This window comes from Eptatretus burgeri, chromosome 10, assembly GCF_056783735.1.
Source record: "Eptatretus burgeri isolate ZD-2024b chromosome 10, Ebu_testis_v1, whole genome shotgun sequence".
Classification (NCBI taxonomy): domain Eukaryota; kingdom Metazoa; phylum Chordata; class Myxini; order Myxiniformes; family Myxinidae; genus Eptatretus; species Eptatretus burgeri.
The window spans coordinates 44,104,523-44,126,852 of record NC_140970.1 but is presented as its reverse complement, the minus strand read 5'-3'; the positions used below and the strand labels follow the sequence as shown (position 1 = coordinate 44,126,852).

Here is a 22,330-nt window from a genome sequence, read left to right as displayed (position 1 = left end):
ATCCAAGACAGTGGAGAATCAGAAAATATAAGAGTGAATGAAAAAAAGAGAAAGCTTGAGAAGAATGATTGTGTACCCTGCCTGAAGGAATGTCATTGGCTGCTTGGTTAGGGTGATACTGGATGGTTTGCCATTGCTTTCCCAGCAGTTCGTCAGGGCAGGAATTTGTAAGTTGACCAGGTTGCTAGTGACAGGTCACCAACTCTTGGCAAAGGACATCATGGAATCTTTAACGTCGACCAAATAATAATGTCAGACGGGAAGCCAGTTTCATGTCCATCCGAGGGACGGCACCCACATCGATGAATCGCCCTGCCTGTGAAACACCGAGATGACAGTTTATAGATGCGTCGGGATTCGAACCCATGCGAGACAGCTTAGAGCCAAGAGTGCATACCTCTAGGGTCGACTAGGCCATCCTGCCAGCCCACTTCTAGTTTAGAGGAGCTCTTGATCACAATGCCCCCATGACCCCACCCACGCCCACCTACATAAAACTGTGGCTGTAGTCCCGCAGTCTTACTTGGCGCATCGCTTGATGACCACATCGTTATCATCCACTTGCCGTAACGAAGGTGGAAAAATGAGGGTTTTGGATACAGATAGTCAGTAATATTTGTATCAAAACTAATAGCATGAGTCTTTTTTTGTTTTGCACTTTAATCACTGTTTAGTTGCATTATTTTATGAAAGGTGTAGGCTCATGGAGGAGCTGAACGACGACAAGCTGCAGGTTCACAAACTACCAAAGAGTACATAATGGGATGGACATACACAAGGAGAAAGGGAAACTATTTGTACCAAATATGTGACACTGCTCAATGGGACCATGGGGTCAGGATACAGCTGCAGGTTCGGGACACACTTCATGCAGCCCCCCTCCACATCCCCCCCCCTCTCCACTTCCACACACCCACCACATCTACCACCAAAACAACTCCGCCCCCACCCAGATTCCTCCACCTCCCTCCACGCCTTCACTACTACGCCCCGGTACTGTCACATTTTGTGGCACGTTTCAAGGTACTCCGATGCCCTCATTCGTGTGCTCTGCTCTAAAGTCTAAAGAGGATGTGTTACCGAAGGGATTGAAAGATTGTTGTTTTGAAGTTAACAAAGGAGAGGGAGAGAGATTGAACTTCTTTAATTTAAATACAATGAAAAGCAGGCTTGGGGGGGGGGGGGTACTTAACAGGTGCATGAATGAGTCATTTGGCGAATGGGGTGGGGAGGGTGAGGAAAGAGATCAAAAGTTTGGCCATTTTGCATACCTACTTTGTAAACGAGCCATTTCATTGCTCTGTGTGAATCGATTGGAAGTATTGGCTGCACTATGTATAAAATGGATATCAACTAACATCTTACTGATGCATATTTCAAACAATTTGGGTTTAAGAGAAGCATTAAACAGTATATTAAACCTCACATGTTACATTTACTCACAGAAAAGAGATGGCCCAGAGAAGCCTCAAATAAAATTGGTTCGGATTTAAGCAAATATGCAAATGAGGGTACAGCAATTGGCCCTCACAATTGCACTTCATTGTATTGTTCCTGTTGTCCCGCCCACCCATTATTTCTCGCTCTATCGCTCTCTCTATCAGATCGGACGACGTACACACAGGAAACCTTGGTGCAGCAGGAGGTTATTCGGCCCATCATGCCTGCGCTGCACGAACCCCAATATCGTCACCTATCCACATACAAGCTACCTACCATCTACACAAGCCAACATCCCCATACCATACCCCTCCATCTCCAATGGATTCAGGTACCTATCAAAATCCCATTAAAATGTATCCACCCTCCATTGCCACTTCCTTTCGAGGGAGACCATTCCATGGATTAACCACTCTCCAACTGAATAACTATCATTGATAAATTACAACACAGCTGTTATCAATGATAGCATTACCAGCACAGTCCACAACAATACAACTGTTATGAATCGGAAACGAAACGTCACTTGATCCACAAAGAAACATACAGGTCATAAGGTCATGTGTTTTTGAGGATTTTCAGGTTCAAAAGTCTATTCTGAGTGACATTTTCTCCCAAGCATTAATATTATAGGAGGCGATTAACCAGGTCACTGTTTAATCCCACCCAACATATAATTAAAAACAGGCTGGCATTGCCAAATCTGTTCCGCCACCACTGAGTGTTGTAGATTGTGATTTGGGATGAGTGGATGTTTGGGCGTTCTTCAACCTCTCCTCTCCTTGGCTCCAGGAGAAAACAAAGTTTTAAAGGCCACCGGCCACAATTAGGGTCACCAAAATTACTACCAAAACTATATACAAGCCTCATTATAGGGTCACGTACACCATCACCCACACTTCTACTTCTTCTTCATCTTTATCTTCTTTAATGGCCACATTTATTCCCTCATTCTTGTGGGGTTTGTTGTTCAACTGTTCAACTCTGGTTTGGGCAGGAATTTGGAATTTTGGCATGGTGCCCGTGATGGCTGGCCTACTTTACTCTTCAGTCTTCATGAAGAACAGAGTGGAATCTTCAACGTCCATCAACTAATGCCAGCAGATGGGACACCCAGTTTAACATCAATTCGAGGGATGGCACAATGCATTGATGAAACGCCCTACCTCTGAAACACCGAATGACAGTTTATAGCTGGGTCAGGAATTGAACCCAGGCTAGTCAGCTTCAAGGCGAGATGCTATCTCCCACACGACCAGTCTCAAATGGGGTCACCCATACCACCGGATTCAAATAGCCATCTACACTACCACACACACACTAATAACACCAAAAAGAGTCACCCACACTACCACATTGAAATATTCCAGACAATGATTCCCAGTGACACAGGATTAACGAGAAGGGCACTCAGTAGAGCACATACCTTGGCCACGTAATGCCTGATCCACAAGAACATATCGGGCCCAATACATTTCTGAAATATCATTCTTTTAAAAAAATCAAATAATTCTCATATCCAGATCCGGATTTGGATCTTCACCAAAGTTGAATCAATTCGTCCTTGTCACACACCCAATGCGTCCAAGTTTCGTCTGAATCCGTCCTCAACTTTTTGAGATATTGTGCAATACAGTATATCAGTTTAGCACTACCTCTCAATGGTGAAGAATCACTCAAAAAACTCTAGTAGCTGGATCTGGATCTTCACCAAAATCTAATCAGTTCGTACTTATCACACAAACAACATGTCCACTAAATTTCATCGAAATCCATCCCTACTTTTTGAGATATCGTGATGTGTATATATATATATATATATATATATATATATATATATATATATATATATATATATATATATATATATATGATTTTTGGCCCTATCCCTCAATGGTGAAGAATCACTTAAAAAATTCTCTGAGCCAGATTCAGATCTGGATCTTCAAAATCGAATCAGTTCGTCTGTGTCACAGACACACAACCTGTACACAAAATTTCATCCGGATCTGTCCACAACTTTTTAAGATATCCTGCACACAGATAGACAAGAAAAAAAAAATGGCGTGCAGAGCAAGATACTTGCAAAATCCACCCCCCCCCCTCCAAAGGTTGCCATGGATACATCAAATTGTTCATTTCATCAGGATTAAAATTGACGATCTTAATCAAAGCTCAGATAAATCGGATAAAAATTGATTATTTTTCAGATTGAAATTGATTATTTTTCAGATTCAGGTCAGGTATGGGAGCATGTGCCAGAACAGCGCGTCGCTGCGTCCACTTTCCGCCGGTACTCCAGGGGCCTCCGTCTGGCCATCCCCCAGGCAGATGCCAGGCCCATCCCCATCTCCTTGAGATGATGGTCAACCTGCTGCAACCATGAGGCACGTGGTCGGCCCACTGGCCTCCTCCACTCATGAGACTCCCTCGCTAAGAGAATCTGGTGAGCAGGATCAGCATCAGGAAAATGAGCCACATGTCCATACAGCCGCAGCTGACGCTCACGGACTATGCAGGTAACAAATCTCATCCGAGTCTCTCTCAGCAACCGCTCCTTGGACACAAAATCCGACCAGCGATAGCCAAGGATTCTCCGAAGAGACCTGGTACCAAAGGAATTAAGTCTCCGTCTCAGATCCTTGGTCAAAGTCCAAGTCTCGCACCCATAGAGCAAGAATGGAAGTACCAAGGACCTGAAGACTTGGACTTTCGTCCTCCCGCACAGGTACCGGCAGCGCTACACCCCATGATCCAGTGAATCCATGACTCCCCAGGCCCGACCCAGACGTCTATTGACCTCCGGCTCACAACCTGCGGAGACATGAATATCACTGCCAAGGTAAGTGAATCTATCCACGACCTCAACATCCTCACCACAAACAGACACAGACAGGACAGCAGCATCCAAGATGTCACCGAAAGCCTGGATCTTAGTTTTGACCCAAGAAATCCGTAATCCCAAGTCTCCAACTCCTCATTCAGCACCTCGAGGGCCCCCAAGAGGATGTCTAAAGTCTCCGCAAAGATGACTGCATCATCTGCAAAATCAAGGTCCGAGATCTTGACATTGCCAAACGATGCACCGCAACTTGATCTCTCCGACATCCTCCCAAAAATCCAGTCCATACAAGTGCTGAAAAGTGTGGGGGCAAGTACACATCCCTGACAAACTCCAGTAACAACTGGAAATAAGTCAGAGATGGTACCACCACACTTCACAGCACTCTCAGTACCAGAGTAGAGTTCAGACATCAGATCGATCAGTTTTGGTGGCACCCCACGAAAACCAAGAATCCTCCAGAGGACATCCCGATTCACTGAATCGAACGCTTTACAGAGATCAACATAGGCTGCAAGCAGCCCCTGCCGAAACTCTCGTCTGCGTTCGGTGAGGACACGAAGTGCAAGGATACGGTCAATCGTTGACCTCTTTGGTGTAAAGCCTGACTGCTCTGGAAGCTGGTGCTCAAGCAGATGGTGGCGAACCCTATCAAGAATTATCCGAGCAAAGACCTTGCCCGGCACTGAGAGCAGCGTCACCCCTCGGTAGTTGTTGCAGCTTTGGCGATCACCCTTCCCTTTCCAGAGAGGGACAACAAGGCCCCTCTTCCAGTCAGTTGGGATGATGCCTGTGTTCCAGGCAGAGCACAAAACTGCATGCAACGACACGAGTGCAGTATTTCCACCAGCCTTGAGAAGTTCGGCATGGATGCCACAGATCCCTGGAGCTTTGCCCCGTTTCAACTGGTCCACCGCAGCCCATGTTTCCACAAGCGATGGTGGACCACAGTTGATTCGAGGGTCAGCAACAGGGATTGTAACACCCTTGACGTCCAACTCGACAGCTGGGGGATCAGCCTGGTACAACCGCTCAAAGTAACCGGCCCAGCGGGCCTTCACTTCAGACTCCTCTGTCAAGAGCCTCCCACTCTCTGCTCGAACTGCAGTGCTCCGAGGGATGGGCTTGGATGAACGTAATGCGCGAATTCCCCTGTAAGCGGGACGAGAATCACCTGTCCACAGGTGATGCTCTACCCCCTCACAGATTCCTCGCACATAGGCCTCCTTGTCCACCCTCAGTGCACGTACAGTTTTACGCCTCAGCTCCCTGGACAGCTCAGCTCTGCCATTCAGCCTGGCCCTGCGACTCTGGTCAATGGTATCCAGTGTCCCTTGAGAGACAAAATTCTTCTTTGCCCTGCGGTGAACTCCAAGGCATCCACCGGCAACATCAAGGACGGTGGTCTTGAAGGTGCTCCACAACTCTTCAGGACCCCCCAAAGCACCCAGACCCCCCAAGTGTCCACTCAGCCTGTTCGCAAACTCCTCAGCTACTCTCTCATCCCTGAGCTTGGCAACATCCAGCCTAGGCTGGGATGGTACCATTCTCCAGGATTTAAGGTGCAGCTTTAGAGTTGCTACAACAAGCCTGTGGTCAGTATTGAGGAACTGAGCACTCTGGTAGACCCTGCAGTTCTGGATCATCCTCCAGCGACCGTCAACGAGGACATGGTCAATCTCCTTTGCCACACCGCCAGCGTTGGAATACCAAGTCCAGCGATGAGCTTGTGGGCGCTGAAACCATCAACCAGCCACCCTAAGTCCATGACTTCTTGCAAAGTCAAGGAACTTAGTGCTATTCTGGTTCATAGTTCCTGACCCATGGGGACCAACACACACCTCATAACCATCCCTATCAGTTCCAGTCGATGCATTGAAATCCCCCAAGACTAGAAGTGTATCTCGTCTGGGGCACTGATCAACCACAGACTCGAGTGTGGCGTAGAATGTGTCCTTCACGGTGAGATCACTCGCCTCAGTCGGAGCATAAATAGAGACCATGGAAATGACACCTAAGGAGTGGCGAATCCTTAATCTCATAATACGCTCGTTGACCGGTGTTACCTCAATTATCATTGGGGTCAGCTTATTGGACACAGCTACAGCAACTCCTTGGGTATGGTAACCATCAGAGCGACCAGACCAATAGTAGGTGTAACCACCCACCATTATCTCGCCGCAATCCGGTCTCCGAACCTCAGAGAGAGCTGCAATCCCGATGTCCAAACGCTTGAGCTCAGATGATAACAGAGACAGGTGATCATCCTCTCTTAGGGATAGGACATTCCAGGCACCCACCCGAAGGGACCGCCTCAGGTTAACCCAAGGAGACCGCCGTCTGGTGGACGACACCTCAGCACCACTCCGACACACTCTCCCGCAATCTGACCCAGGGATGTTACCCCGTGGTTTCCCTACTATCAAAGATTGGGGGTCCCGAAGGCTTTGCCCCAATCCTGTCATCCGGTGAGCTGCCCTGCGAAGGGAAGCTGCACAGGAGGTACTCCCACGGAGTGGGTTTTCAGATTTTTTTGCGTTTTTGCGTTTTGCGGAATGAAGGGTTTTACAGTGGCCGGAGTGCAAATCCTGCCACCAACCTCCTAATAAGAAGTAACCCAACTGCAGGAGGACGTCCGCAGACACAGTTGGGCACTAGATATGGATGGCCGTTGGCTCACAAGGAGCTCCTCCGCCCTTTGACAGGTTTTGTTTTTAATCCTGCTGGGTGTCCATATCCAAACACCCTCCTCACCAGAAAACCTGGTGGGGGAGATGGTTTAGTCGCCGACAACCCGACCATGGAACAGGTTAGTACAGGTTTACATGGTACCTGTAGCAGGTCACAGATCGAACCTGACCTGACCTAAAAAATTTCAGATTGAAATTGATGATTTTAGAAGTTTGACCTTGAGTTGACCTTTGACCGCAAAAATAGTTGCTTGCTCAATACATTGATGCACTATGCAAATCCTGTTCAACTACCAAGTTTATAGGATGTAAATTGATGATTTTTTCACTTAAAATTGATGATTTTAGAAGTTTGACCTTGAGTTGACCTTTTGATTTAAAAAAAAATCGTTGCTTTCCCAATTCAGTGATGGACTATGCAAATCCTGTTCAAATTTGAAGTCAATCGGAAGAGAAATGACGATTTTAGAAATTTGACCTCAAAATCAAGGCTTCTCCATTGAGACTACCTCTACAATTGGTAAAGTTTCATGACGATCGGTTTAGAATTTTGACCTGTAGGCAATTGACAAACAGGCAAACAAAATCGACTGACCAATATACTTGCAAAATCTTGGATTTTGCAGGTAACAAACACACAGAATGGGGTGAAAACATAACCTCCTTTCCTTTAGTGGTAGAGGTCAAAAAAAAATTCGCTTTCTTTATGGAATATAAATAATGACCATCAATACACCACACTTTGCAGAGCATTAGTTCTGCCAAAGCAGCTTCTTAGCAGGGGTTAGAATCCTGGACAGGTCGCCACTTCGACGCAGATCCTGGATGGGTCACCACAACGATGCAGGATACTCTACTTCCGATTGAAGAATGAGTTATTTCATCATTGTGCCAGTGATAACTTGTCTGCTCTTCGCAAAACACACCGTAGAACCTTTAACGTCCACCAAAGACGAGTGCTGGCAGACGAGTGCTCCAGTTTATCCTCCATCCGATGGACCGTATACACATTGATGTCTCTCCTCTGCATTGCGAAGCACCATATACCAGGAGTAGTGTCTGAGCACGTGCTAATTTGTACCACAGCCTGTCTGCCAGTTTATAGCTGGGCCAACATTCAAATCCAAGCCAGACAAGCTCAAAGGTGAGTGCACATACCTCTAGGGCTGAGGCTGTGCTGCAAGCCCGCATGATTGCATCAAATAAATTAATAAGTGAAAATAATGAGATGTATCATGCAATAACTTTTTGCCATTTTGAAGACCATTTCATTTAATGTATCTTTCACAGAACACTTCCAGGCACAACATGAATGGTAAACACCCGGTTTGTGTCCGATATTGAAAAGACATATCTTGGAGGTTCTGGAAGATGCTCAGACAAAGCTGAAAATTTCGTTTGTAATACAGCATGGAGCATTTTTCACCCACATGATCAATTACAGGAGGTGTTAAAACGTTACTTTATTAACTTTAACAGAACCTCAGCACAATGTCCTTCTCTCTCTCTCTCGTCCCTGTGCTTTGTTCACCCTCTCTTATTGTGATGCCTCTTCGTGTTTCCCAGGTCTGTGTCACCTACTTTGTCTCATGAGGGTGTCAGACACGATAAAAAAAAAATGGGGAAACAGGATTGCCAAAGCCACCTGTTCTGTCTCGCGGTTTTGAGTGTGTCTGAGCGAGTGCTAATTAGTACTGCTGCCTGTCCACCGGTATCCGTGAGATTCCATCAGAGGGACACAGCTGTGCAGGAAGAGGATTAGACAAACTTTCAAAGGCATGACACCACCACATGTGACATGCACTTTGTTTCATTCTCACTCTGTGTTTACATTGAGAGGGATTCTTAAGGAAACAAAACGTAAAGTTTAGGAAACGAGACCAAGGTTAGCTCCAGCTGAGCCCGAGAGTGGAAGAAAGCTGACCTTGTCACATAATGGGAAACATACATGAGATTCTCTCACCTCAGATGGATGTTTCATGAAGAAATGGGAGAGAGAACAGGAGAATAAGATGGGGAAAATTACCCCCCCCCCACATACTTGGACCTCCTTGGTCCTGGTTACATATTCAGTATCCTGAGAGTCCACACTGGAGGGCCATCTCGATGAGGATGTAGCGGACAATTGAAAATTAATAGGATGCTCAGTAAGCTGAACAGGACAGAGGAAGATGTATCAGGAAGGGGGGTGTGGGGCAGAGGTGGATTGCAAACTTAGAATGTCCCTGGAAAATATTCTAAAAGAGGCCCACGTCACCCATCCGATAATTATCTAATACATATTTTGGCCTGTCTGTTTGTCCTTTATGCATGCACAAACCGTTTGACCAAGAGCTACCAAATTTGGCACGGGAACCTCTTATGGGATGAAGAATGGGAACTCAGAGTTGGGAACACAACAAAAGTGTGCAGTTTCAGCTGCACACTTGTCCCATCATAGTGGAAACCTTCAGATGCCGTGAGTGTCCAACTCCTCAGTTCATGGATGTAGTCAGTGCAGGACGGTATTCTTCATCCCCTTGGTTTTGAAAAACGTATTTGTCTCACCAAAGTGAACATTAATACCGATCTCTTTTACAATCATCATCACCGTCCTCTGCATCCAGTCACCAGGAAATTTCAACAAATTTCATCACCCCTGTTGACCAGGACTTTCATTTCCATTTGCTGTGCCATCCCCTTTGATATCTCACTTGTTACCATTTAGATCTTCGGTGAATGCACAAAGGCATGTTGGTGTTCTCTTCTGAACCTATGGTTGGTTCTATGGTTCAGGACAACGAGAAAACCAGGTTCAACTCCCATCTATGGCCATATGTGTTTATTCCACTATCTGCTGATTTCCTTGCAATTCAGGTGAAAATACAATAACATTTACTCATGTCTGTGTCCTCCATGTGAACTGCGTGCAAACTCGATTATAAACCTTGGTTGATGTGAAAGAAAATTATAGAAAAAGCTATAATTTACAATCCCCAGACACCCTGATGTACAATGTATAGACTGTACTGTGTCATAACGTTGCACATAAACATGAATACAGCTCTCAAATGACGTAAAACAAGTAAGGAGCCTCGTATGTGTGTGTATGTTTCTGTATAAATATATATATATATATATATATATATATATATATATATATATATATATATATATATATATATATATATATATATATATATATATATATATATATATATATATATATATATATATATATATATATTGTTACGGCTGTGGAAATTCGCAAAACACCATAAAGGTCCTTAGTTCAGTTATTCCGGTAAGTCCGTGTTCAGTTAGATTTCCCCACTGTTGTTTAATGGGAATTATTCGTGTCACAGGGCTGTGATCTTTGAGATAGCCGTTTTTCTTTCACTATCGTTATTTTGAACCACCACCACCACCAACATCGCTCTCAAACAACCGCTTCAGACCCACCGTCCTTCCACCACCACAACCACACGTGCCTCTCAACAAACCACGCCATCCTGCTCACCTTAACCACAACCCTCATAACCACACCACCGCGTTTCCACCTCGGCACACGGTTGCTAGAGGCCTGGCCTTCGTCGAGGGAAAGCAAGCGGCCCCCGTTTCCCCCCCCCACTTCCCCGGACGAATGGCGTCTCCACGGTGAATTCCACCCTGCTGTGGAAGAAGACGAGTACAGCGGCAAGGGAGCGTCCCCGATTTGGCGGAAAAACGCCTCCTCCGAGAAGGTTCCCGCAGGTTCTGGAAGGAGGGTGGGGCGAGAGCGGAGGGCCGGGCAAGAGCGGAGGGGCAGGGCATGAGTAATAAAAAGGATGCATGGAGCATTCGTTCTCTCTCTGTCGGCGTTCGTTCTCTCTCTCAGTTGTTTCTGGCTATCTTGGGTGTTCGTTCTCTCTCTCTCGGTGGTTGCTGGCTCTCTTGGGCGTTCGTTCTCTCTCTCGGTGGTTGCTGCCTCTCTCGGGCGTTCGTTCTCTCTCTCGGTGGTTGCTGGCTCTCTCGGGCGTTCGTTCTCTCTCTCTCTCTCTCTCTCTCTCTCTCTCTCTCTCTCTCTCTCTCTCTCTCTCTCTCTCTCTCTCTCTCTCTCTCTCTCTCTCTCTCTCTCTCTCTCTCTCTCTCTCTCTCTCTCTCTCTCTGTGGTTGCTGGCTCTCTCGGGCATTCGTTCTCTCTGTCTCTCGGTGGTTGCTGGAGTTGTCGCGGCCGCTAGATGCCGCGGAAGGACCTGGGCTGCTTCTGCCAGAGCCGGGTGAAGATCGGGGGGTCGTGTCTGAGTGGGGAGCTGGGAGCAGCCAGTCGGTGGAGGTCCGGGCGTCGTGAAAGAGACGCGGGCGGGGAGGCGCAGCTCTGCTAGCGGTGTCTTACGAACCTGCGCGCTCGTTTGAGGAGAGCCGGAGAGAGAGCTCGCCGGCCATGCGGAAGGCCCGAGCTCAGGCGCGGCTATGCTAGCTGCTGTGGGGAAGGGATGTCGAGGCTCACACCACAAGGCACCACGAGGGTGCAGCTAACCTGCAACGATCTCATGGGACTCGTTCGGTCTGCCAAGTCCCACACTATAAAGGTCTACGGGCCCAGCCTTACCCCATTGCCTTTGATGGGGTCTTTTCCTTTTCTTTGTGTGAATGTTGTGGCGCCGTGTCCGTAAGTAAAACTGTGTAAGTGACTGCACATTGATAATTGCTTATAGACGGTTGTAGTGCTTCGCCTTGCCCGTGTCTTTGTCCCAGTCCCGCAGTCTTCGTAAAACATCTGCATGTGTGTGTTGCTTTTGTTGACTGTATACGTGTGTTTGTATATGTGTGTAGAAATAAATGTGCTGTGTGAATGTTACCCCGTTCGTCGTGTCATTTTCTCCTTATTGAACTGCCATGTTGTTTCTCGGAATAGTAGTGGGTTTTTAAATAACCGTTAAATAGAATCGGGTCTGGCGATGATACCCGCTCGGTTATCCCAGAACGGAACGGACCGCTTAAGCGGTTCATGTCCAAGCAGGCCTCCGCTGAGGTACGGTTCCTCGGTAGGTTACCTGCGCGAGTACTTGGGGTCAATCGCCGAATATCGATATACCTATTTCGCGCGGGTAGAATACGGACTGGACCGTGGTGGGTGGTTAAGGACCCACCCGTGACTGGTTTCTGGCGTTGTTCCAGAAAGTCATGACTGAATTGCTCGTTCGGTGGGCGAACCGGCAGCTATTAGTTAACGCGGTCGTTCGCAGGCCGGGCAGGCGTAAATTCGTAACAATATATATGTATATATATATATATATATATATATATATATATATATATATATATATATATATATATATATATATATATATATATATATATATATATATATATATATATATATATGAAAAACAGATTTACAACGTTTGTATTTGCATCACGTCCAAATGCTGAGAAAAGCCCATTCTGGACAGAGAAATTGATGTAATGAATCATGACATCAGATTGATCATCTCTCGAGACAAAAGGCTTTTTTTCCTCACTTTCCACGTTTTTAGGATTAATTTAAACAAAGCTACAGAGAAGGCAGTCCCATAAATATTGTTGGTAGATGTATGAGATACGTTTTTGTGGGTGTTGCCTATTAACCCCGCATTTGGGAAGGAAGGGGGGATGGGGGTTCATGAGGATGGTGATGTCATATCTAGAAATAAGGCTTCAGCCCGGTTCACATTCACGATGAGGTAGTGGCATTTCCCCGGCTTGTATTAAGTGCCTGCTTAGTGCAAAGTTGTCCTTCATGCCACTGATCAGGAGATGGTGTTGTCCAATTTTGCAGTTCGACGGGATAAGGGTGTCTTGTCGTGTGTGTGTTTCTCTCTCTGGACGCTCATTTCACCAACCTCGGAAGGATGACAAGCTGAGTCAACCCCACCTGGTGTTAATTCAGCGGCAGACGGGGCTCACACTCAGGAACCTGGGATCCCAAGCCAGCCACCGTAACTGCAAAGCCAATGCCAGGTGTTCAAAGGGGTGCTTACACAGAAATGTACTGATGACAAATTTTGACAAGCCGGTAGGCGACATGGCTGCTCGCTCCAGATGGAAAGCTGGCCGATGCGACTAGCCGATATTCATGTACATGCTATCAATCAATTTAGCACAATAAATATGATTATCACAGCCCTCTTAGTTTGCGCCCAGAAACCCGCCTTGTGAAATCTCAGATTTTATTTTTTTTATATGATGCTGTTAGACGGACCGTATACACTTGGGCACAAAAAACAGGTCCCTCGGAGGTCCAGTTTCGGAGGTATTGATTTTTTTTGTACAGTCCACAATAAGTGTACGATGTACGATAAAGTATTTTAGCTGTTGCTAAGCAACAGAGGTGTGCATAGCAACCATTCATTTTTGTGTACATGCTAGCCACATTGCACACATTTCACCCAAGTTTCATCAAAATTAGACTCTCTCTTAGAGATATTGGCAATTAACAGTTTCTGAAATGTTCCACATGTACTTGCCCAAAATCTATCTCCTCCTACAAATATTTTTTGTTAGGGCTGCAAATTGGCATGAAGGAAGCTAGATAGATTGCGCACAGAACTCTAAGCATCGATTCTTCGATTTTTTTTTTCGATTTTTGACCACTTTAAAGGGCCGTTGCTGGGGCCCGGGTCCCATATTGGAAAGCACACGATTCCCAGTAATATTGGTCCTACCTACCAAATTTCATTGGAATCGGTTGAGTGGTTTAGCCCCTTAGCTTGACCAAAGTTTTGCAGACAGACAGATGGAAATGTCCAGTATAAGGGTGCTCTAAGAGCAGCCAATATTGACAATAAAAGCTGAAGTAATGTTCTTCCACATGCAGCACACTGCATCAATGTATCCCATTTCATGTTTTTATTATGGTTTGAATATGAAATGGTAATTTGTGGGCACTCTGTGTATTGAATTTGGAACAGTAATTTGTGGACACCCTGTACTGTATACGCATGTATCAAATACACTCTCTACCATTTAAAAAATAAATAAATAAATAAACCGAACATGTAGAAATGACTAATTGTTGAAGGAGTGTTGCAGCGTTCATTCCAAGTGCTTCGTTGGCACGAGGGATGTGCAGAACACCTGATTGCAAGTTTTGATCTAACGTAATTGTCTCGTGCAATAATCATTCAGCATGTGCAACTCGTGCACCACTGGGTTTTTAGAAGTGACACAAAACATTCTGAATATACATAAAAGTCTTCTGAAGACATCAGTTTGTGGTTCATCCAACAAACACTGCTTTTACATTCTTAAACCAGAGAGTTCATAGAACAGGATACTCCACACAGTGATCAGGTTTATACTTTGAATATACTAAATTAACAAGTCTGGAGACGACGATGGTTCACGAGCAATGTACACGGTTCACCTTTTTAATTTTTTGACCTTCGAGGGGACGCCACGGGCAAACTGGCGGGAATCGGGAAAAACGTAAATGATGAAAGTTGTAGTACTCGAAGAGCACTATTTGCATACAAACTTTTTTTCGAAACAGTTGAAAACCCTAGGTGCTCGATGCCCAATTTATTGGTTTTTTTGACATTTTCTAAGTTTGTGACTTTGTGACGAAAATGAAAAATCTAACTCCGTAGGGCTATGTAGGTGCCATACCAAATATCGAAACCCTTGCCAGATTCGACAAACCCCCTCGGAGAAGATGTAACTTGAAATTGGCTACCCCCTAAAAACAAATGTTTTTGGGCGTGGCTCTGCCCATAATGGGCGCAGCATGCCCATTCTCAGGAAAACACAACTCGATCATGATACAAACCTCCCACCCAAATTTTATCAGGATCGGATCAAAACCCACGGAGCTATGCTCGGGACAGACAGACAGACAGACATACAGACAGACAAGCCAGTAGGCGGACATTGGTAGTCGATCAAGTCGAATTTAGTCGTTTTTCAGCTGTTACTAGCCAATAAAAGCGTCCATAGCAACGGTTCTTTCTCACACATAACGAGAACATACCATGAACCTACCATACGAGTTTCATGTATATCTGACTCATAGTCTCTGAGATATAACGAACTTCGGTTTTTTATTGTTTTCGACCAGGGTTCATTCAAAGTCTATCTTCTCCAACAGTTTTCATAGGATCTGGCTGGAAAATTTTGGCAATATCGCTGAATGTACTGTCCACAGTCGCTCGTGGCCCGATTTTTGATTTTAGAAAGAAATTTTTTGAGATTTTTTTTGAAAATTTCAAAGGTCCGTTGCTAGGCAACGGATGGGTCCAAAGCAACGGTTCTCATTTGCACACAACTAGGTCATGGTATGAACCTACCAACCAAGTTTCATCGAAATCGCCATTGTATTAACGGAACACTGGACCGAACAGACATACATACAGACAGACAGACAAAAATATCGAAGGAAATACTGATAAGGGTAGACTAGATTGACTAACCCAACAGACACACACCCATAATGAATATAGTGGTCACTTACTGACTAGTGAACCAATGATATGAAAGATAGTTAAAAATACCGAAAGTTTAGCACTATTAAAGCAGTCTTATACATCACCCTATTTAACATGTCCATGGACAAACTGTAGGTTCTTTGAAGTGACAAAAACGTGATTTGTGTTCGAGTGTTCAAGTTTATATTTAAGTTTAAATAAAATGAAGATTGTAAAAGTCATATAAATAAATCGATTACACCACCCTATCGAACACATGGCATTAGTTATTCCTGCCTGTTGTTTCTGTCTTTTATAACATCCTTAGAAATAATGTTTCCTGCTTGGAATGATTTTCAATTTCGGTTGACTCTCAGACTAGCAGTCATACTAAAAAAAAATTCTCACTCGTCTGCGCATGTGCGATCAGGATGAATTCAGAGACAAAGTACTGCGAAACTACAGGTTTGTTTTCCGATCCATGTTCAAAATATCATATTCAATTTAAAGTTGTTCCTCAATCATAAACTGGCGTTTACAGGCCGATAGGCAGATGGATGGATGGACAGACATGAACCATTGCTTCACCCCACTTTTCGCTTCATGTGCTTGAGGTAACAATCCATTACAATGCCACGTCGTCTCCCCAGAAGTAGCCACATGACTTTGACTACCGGCCTAACAGGGTTACGCTTCGAGGTTTCCGTGATACTTTTCTGTTGGCACAGAAACCTAACTGGGGGCCACACCCTCGGTGCCGCGCCTGGTGATCTTCCACATGGCGGAACAGATGGGTGCAGCACCGGCTAGTCAAGTGAGCGAATTAGTTGGGAAGAAAACCTCCCAGGCTAACAGGAAGTGCAGACTATGCTAGACCAATAGGAAAAAATGTTGCAAGCAGGTTGGAGTTTATTTCTAGAGAAGGAATATGAAAAGGAGGGGAGAGGGGAGAGGTATGGCATTGTATATACAGTATGGTTTTATTAACAAGGGATGGCAAAACATGTGTTGGGTATTCGTGAGGGTGTTTGTGTTTGTGTGCACGTATATGCAGTGAATCAGACAGACACAGAGCAGAACCTTTACCCTTAACACTCATGGAGCCTACTTAGCCAATCTTATCGACGACTAAACATAAGACAAGGCACCATCAGATTCAATCCAGGGAAAAGTATGTGAGAGTATGCAAGAGTATGAGAAGATGAGAGGAAGAGCGAGGCTTGCTGGTGACCACTTTCTTCCCCTTCACCCGTACATGGGCATGTGCTGATCCAAAAGTGGAGGGAGGGGGGAATGGAAGGCAGGGAATGCAGGGGTGTGTCAGTGCTGTGCCGATGCGGGCTGCTGGAGCCACCGCACCAGGAGACCGCATGCTGCGTTCACCCTTGATCCCCCTCTGGTCAGGTTGCCCCGATAGTTCACCAACAGCTCATGGTTCGATGATGTGGGCACCCGCGAAGCTCGCATTACTCATAGTCATTTGATAGGCAGCATGGCCCGGATCGCAGCTCAGCACTAAAGCAGCTCGGTTCACAAGGCAGCAGTTCTGAAGGCAGCGGTTCTCTCCCGGAAACAACGACTCTCTCGTCATAAGACAGCTGTATTTTATAGCCCACACGGTGAGGCAGAGCAACCGTAACGGTGCAACTTGCCCCGATAGTTCACCAACAGCTCATGGTTCGATTATGTGGGTGCCTTCGCAGCTCCCATTACTCACGGTCATTGGATAGGCATCTTGGCCCGGATCGCGGCTCAGCTCTGAAGCAGCTCAGTTCACCAAGCAGCGGATTTCTCCCAGCAACGACTCTCTCCTCATAAGACTGATCTGTATTTTATAGCCCACATGGTGAGGCAGAGCAACTGTTCCTGGCCATTTGTTCTTTCTGCTCGTGGAGTGCCTCGATTGGCCCTTCCCTGCCACAGTGAGATTTCATTGGTTGCAGCTGTCACGCCGTAAGTATTGACTGCACAGCATGATGGCAGCGCTAAGCGATTGTGATTACCGCACCAATGCCGGCTATGAACGTCAGTCAACTGTGGTGAGCAAGGGAGAACAGAAGGGAAAGAAGGACTTGAGGATTGAACCAGGTGGAAGTGATCAAGGGTTTATTGCCTCTGCCACCGAAGGTGAAGGAGGTTATGTTTTCACCCCTTTCTATCTGTTTGTTTGTGTGCTGGATATTTCAAAAAGTTGTGAACGGATCCAGATGAAATTTTGTGGACAGGTTGCGTTTTGGTGTGTGACAAGGACGAACTGATTAGATTTTGATGAAGATACGGATCTGGATCAGGCTACTATAATTTTAAAAGTGATTCTTCACCATTGGGAGATAGGGCCAAAAACGATATATAGCATATCTCAAAAAGTTGTTGACTGATTCGGATGAAACTTGGTGGACATGTTGGGTGTGTGACAAGGAAGAATTGATTTAATTTTGGTGAAGATCCAAATCCGAATCCAGGTCTCATAATTTTTAAAGTGATTCTTCACCATTGAGAGATGGAGCTAAACCAATATATAGAGCACAATATCTCAAGTTGTGGACGGATTCGGACAAATCTTGGTGGACAGGTTGAATGTATGGCAAGGACGAATTGATTCAATTTTGGTGAAGATCCGAATGCGGATCTGGATACAAGAATTTTTTTTTAAGTGATTCTTCACCATTGAGAGATAGGGCCAAAAACAATGTAATGCTGTATAACATTATATTTCAAAAATGTATTGGGCCCGAAATGTTCTCGTGGATCAGGCGGAGGTGTGCTCTCTACTGAGTGCCCTTCCAGTTTGACCTGTGGCGAGGTTTGAATTGTAAAGGGTGAAGGTGTTACGGGGAATAGCAGTATGGAGGTTGTAAGACACAGTGAAGAAGTTACAGGGAATAGCAGTATGGAGTTTGTAAACAGGGGGAAGACATTACGGGGAGTTTGAGGTTTGGGGTGAGGAGCGAAGCGCGGTGGATGCTCGGAAATATGGTACAGAATATGGATGTAGCGTGGATTGCAAGATAGAGAGTTCGATGAAGGGGAAAGACTTAGCTGAACCCACACAACGTATATTCCCTTTGTAACGAATGAGACACCATGGAGGACCCTATCTGTAACAAGTAATAACAAAATAACTACCTCGGCAACTGCTGTATGTTAGTTGCTATTACTGGGGAGTGACAGTTTGCAGAACCATAACTATATATATATATATATATATATATATATATATATATATATATATATATATATATATATATATATTTGGTCCTGTTTTTTTTTAGTACAGTATACGAAACATTTTTCATTTGGAATTCCCCACTAGACCGTCAGGATACTGAACATGCAACCAGGAATGGGGTTATACATGGAGGGCAGGGGGAGGGGAAAGGGGTTATGGAGGGGTGTGGGAAGAGGCGGTTATCTTGCCAAACCTTACTCGAATATTGTTTAAACGAAGACAAAGCGTGTTTTGTAAGATGACATGTAGCCTGCAGACGCCACCGCACTCTCCTTCATCATAAGGAATTCCCTGCTGTGCTGGATGCAGAGGGGAGAGAAAGGATACTGAATGGAGAATTGCTTATCATTGTGCTAAAGACTTCCAGGTGTACATGCTGCTTTTGTAATGCCACACAAAGGTTTATCCTTTATATATATATATATATATATATATATATATATATATATATATATATTTATATATATATATATATATATATATATATATATATATATATATATATATATTCCACCAGCTTCATGGATACACCAAGCGATCAGTTTAGGTTGGGGGGAAAAATCTAGTTAATTTACACACGGTGAAGTGGACATCATCAGGTATAAAGCCATCTTTGGAATGGCCGAAGGTTTCGATGTTTTCGCTTCTCATACAGACCAACTGGTGTTCTTGATTCAGGTTGAAGTATCTGGTTTCAATGGAACGAGAGCATAGCCTTGTCTTACTTTGTCCTAAACACGTTACTTATCGTATTTCACACATGATGGTGTACTTATCGAAGAAGAAGAAGAAGACTTGAATATTTTCGTGATGAGAAAACGTCTGAAAACAAAAATCACTTATGAAGAGGCTTCTGCCATGTCATCTGAAAACGACAGGATGATGCACTTGCCTCTGGGCTCTCTTGTCTGGGTTCGAATCTCAAAAAATTAGGAGTTATGCTCACAAACAAATTCAGGCGGTTTACTCTTTATAATATACGAGACGACCCATGAACCCGTTGGGTTTCTGTTGTGACAGCGGTTGATGAAAAAAATCATTTCGGAAAAGAAAAATAAGAAGATAGCTCCAGCGATATATACCGCTGAGGTTGTTTACATTGATCAAATTCTCCCAAAGAGGACTTGACTGAATCGGGAATTGATTTTTTTAAATCACTTTTTTCGTTGCCAGGTTTAAACGAAACTTGATACTGCACACCGCAGGAGAATGGTCAGTAAGGTGGCCCTAAAATTTTTGCACCATCGTGCACCGTTTTGGCTGTATTTCGGGAACATACATACATACATACATACAAGAGGAGAGTTTTAGTAATATATAGCTGTTATTCCACATGTGGTAGCTTAAATAATAAGCCATTTGAAGTGCTGAATGAAACTGTCCCTTTGGTTATTTTTAGGCAACAAAATGGAGCTTCATATCAAGCACAATACCAAGGTAGCCAACGATATCGGACCGAACCTGAATAACTGTCGGTACACTCACTGGCAAGGTGTTAAGCCAGAGTAGGTCCAGCGTTGTTGGCTACCTGGATACACAAGATAGGTTGAACAGCTGGTATGCAGATTGTGCCGATTGGTGGTGGAATTATTGATGCCCTCCCACACCAGATCATTTATGAAGAGGCTTCCACCATCACGTTCCCTCCACTCGAGACACCGACTGTTGCTTTACTCACCTGAGACGTCATAATTGCTGCTGCTTGTCTCGACGGTTCAAGACGGTTTTTCCAGCTCGGTCGGGCTTCACCTCATGCTTTCTGCGTCATTAGTGAATCATTGTGGGGAACATGTGACAACGAGAAACGAGCAGTTAAACAACACCTGGTTATGTTTTGGAAAATCTATCTATATAAGTTATCTATATCTACATAAGTTATGTCCATGAAAATCTAGTACAAGAGTGCTCTAAATGCCAAGGCTAATTATGATAAAATATTGATAGTGAGGTCCTGATGGCTGAGAATATCAGGTCCAAATGCAATAAGTTAAAAACAAGACCATCAAAGGACCCCTCTATGCATGTGTCGTGCTCATTTCCACGTGTCGGTAGGAGGTGTAAAGGATTCTTTGGATAGGATCGTATAAATACCAAAAACAACAACAACAAAGACGATGACCTTTTTGAGAATATTTCAATCCGTGTTCTCCCGAATACACTTAATGTGTATTTTGTAAACATAAACGTATTCGAATTTCCAATCCAGGGGTTGACTACAGTTTATTTTCTTCTTTTTCTTAATTGAGCTCGAATAATAATAAATGGCCACATAAAAAGATGCATCCAATTTCTCGCAAGGTTAACTTGTCCGACAAAGTTTCTCTCGAGCCTTATTCCTGCTCCTCAGAATACTCTTGCGCAGCATTCATCGTGACCGCTATCGCCAAATATGGGTGAAAGAGGAAGAAGGTCGAACGTCGTCTTTTCTGCTTTTACATTCATTTTCACCAAGGATTTGCATGCCTGGGACGTTATTGTGTGAAAAAGAAAATTCTTAAATGAAGCTTTCCATGACGTTTCTCTTGAAGATTGTCTCCTGATATTCCCAACAATTGGGACTATTATTCCCCAGTTGTGGTACTTCCTTTTTGTCAAGTGTCCATCATAAAGTTTCCATCAGCATTTCATAAGACAAAGAGCAGCATACTCTTTTCCAACTGAGGCTCTGACTTTGTAACTCCCTTGTTGAAGAGGATCGGGGCTTCCAGGCCTCATGCCATTTGGATTTGGGATCACAATGATGAATATGGTGAACAAAGCAAAACTTCCCAGGATCGTTGCAGACATTGCATTCTGCATACCATGCAGCAATGCCTTTATGGAGGAGGATGATGTCCTTTAAAAGAGCTGCAGGACGCAGAAACTGTTGCAGTGGTTGGCGTTCGTAGCCGAAGATGGCCGTTCGCATATGATGTTCGAGCAAACTGGGTACATTAATTTTGTCCACAGCATCGGAGTTGTTGCCCATATAACACCCACACTCTGAGATGACAATCAGCGTAACTTGCTGCCAAGGAGTTACAGTAGTAACAGAAACTATAGAGTAGTAATCTCCATTCGGAGTTACAACCTTTGTAACTGCCTGGTTCAGCAAAATTCCAATGTGGTCGTAACTTTTTTATATGAGTGCAGCACCTTTACACTCCCTTATTGATGTTAAATTGCAGAGGTTGGTCCTTTCCACAGGCTGACAGGATGGCCGACGCAGACTCGCTTCTTCGCTGTCTAGCCTGGGTTTGAATCCCGACCCAGCTATAAACTGTCATCCTGATGTTTCACAGGCAGGGTGATTCATGAATGTGTGTATCGTCCTTTAGATGGATGTTAAAAGGACGTCCCATCTGTCAGCTTTAGTTAATATTAATGGACATAACATATCCCATGGTTTATCCCTGTGTCGTAGGAGGCGACCAGGGTTGCGTCAGGAAGAGCATCCGGCGTAAAACCTGTGCCAAATCATAACGGATGATCCGCTGTGGCGACCCCTAATGGGAGCAGCCGAAAGAATATGAAGAGATAACATATCCCATGGTGTCTTTAGCGAAGAGTAGGTGAGCTATCGCCAGCACCCTGAACAAATTCCAAATTCCTGCCCCAATCAGCAGAGGGTACTGCATCAGCAGCACAGCGACACGTCACACAATTTTATCACACAACGCAAGTATTTTTCCAAGCAATGTTATACTTTCAGACTAACCACAATACAAGAATACATTCACTAACTGTT

General features: G+C 44.6%; 1 long non-coding RNA gene across 4 annotated transcripts in view; it reads left to right on the top strand.

Moving 5' to 3' along the window:
• The first annotated feature begins 637 nt into the window (after positions 1 to 637).
• LOC147018438 (uncharacterized) overlaps positions 638 to 22,330 on the top strand; it is a 59,559-nt gene continuing 37,866 nt past the window's right edge. For 3 of the 4 annotated variants that reach the window (XR_015062386.1, XR_015062389.1, XR_015062388.1), the window contains exon 1: positions 1,233 to 1,771. This is a non-coding gene — a long non-coding RNA (uncharacterized LOC147018438). Of the gene's footprint in view, positions 1,024 to 1,232; positions 1,772 to 22,330 lie in introns of those variants that run through there. The other variant, XR_015062387.1, reaches the window with a different exon arrangement.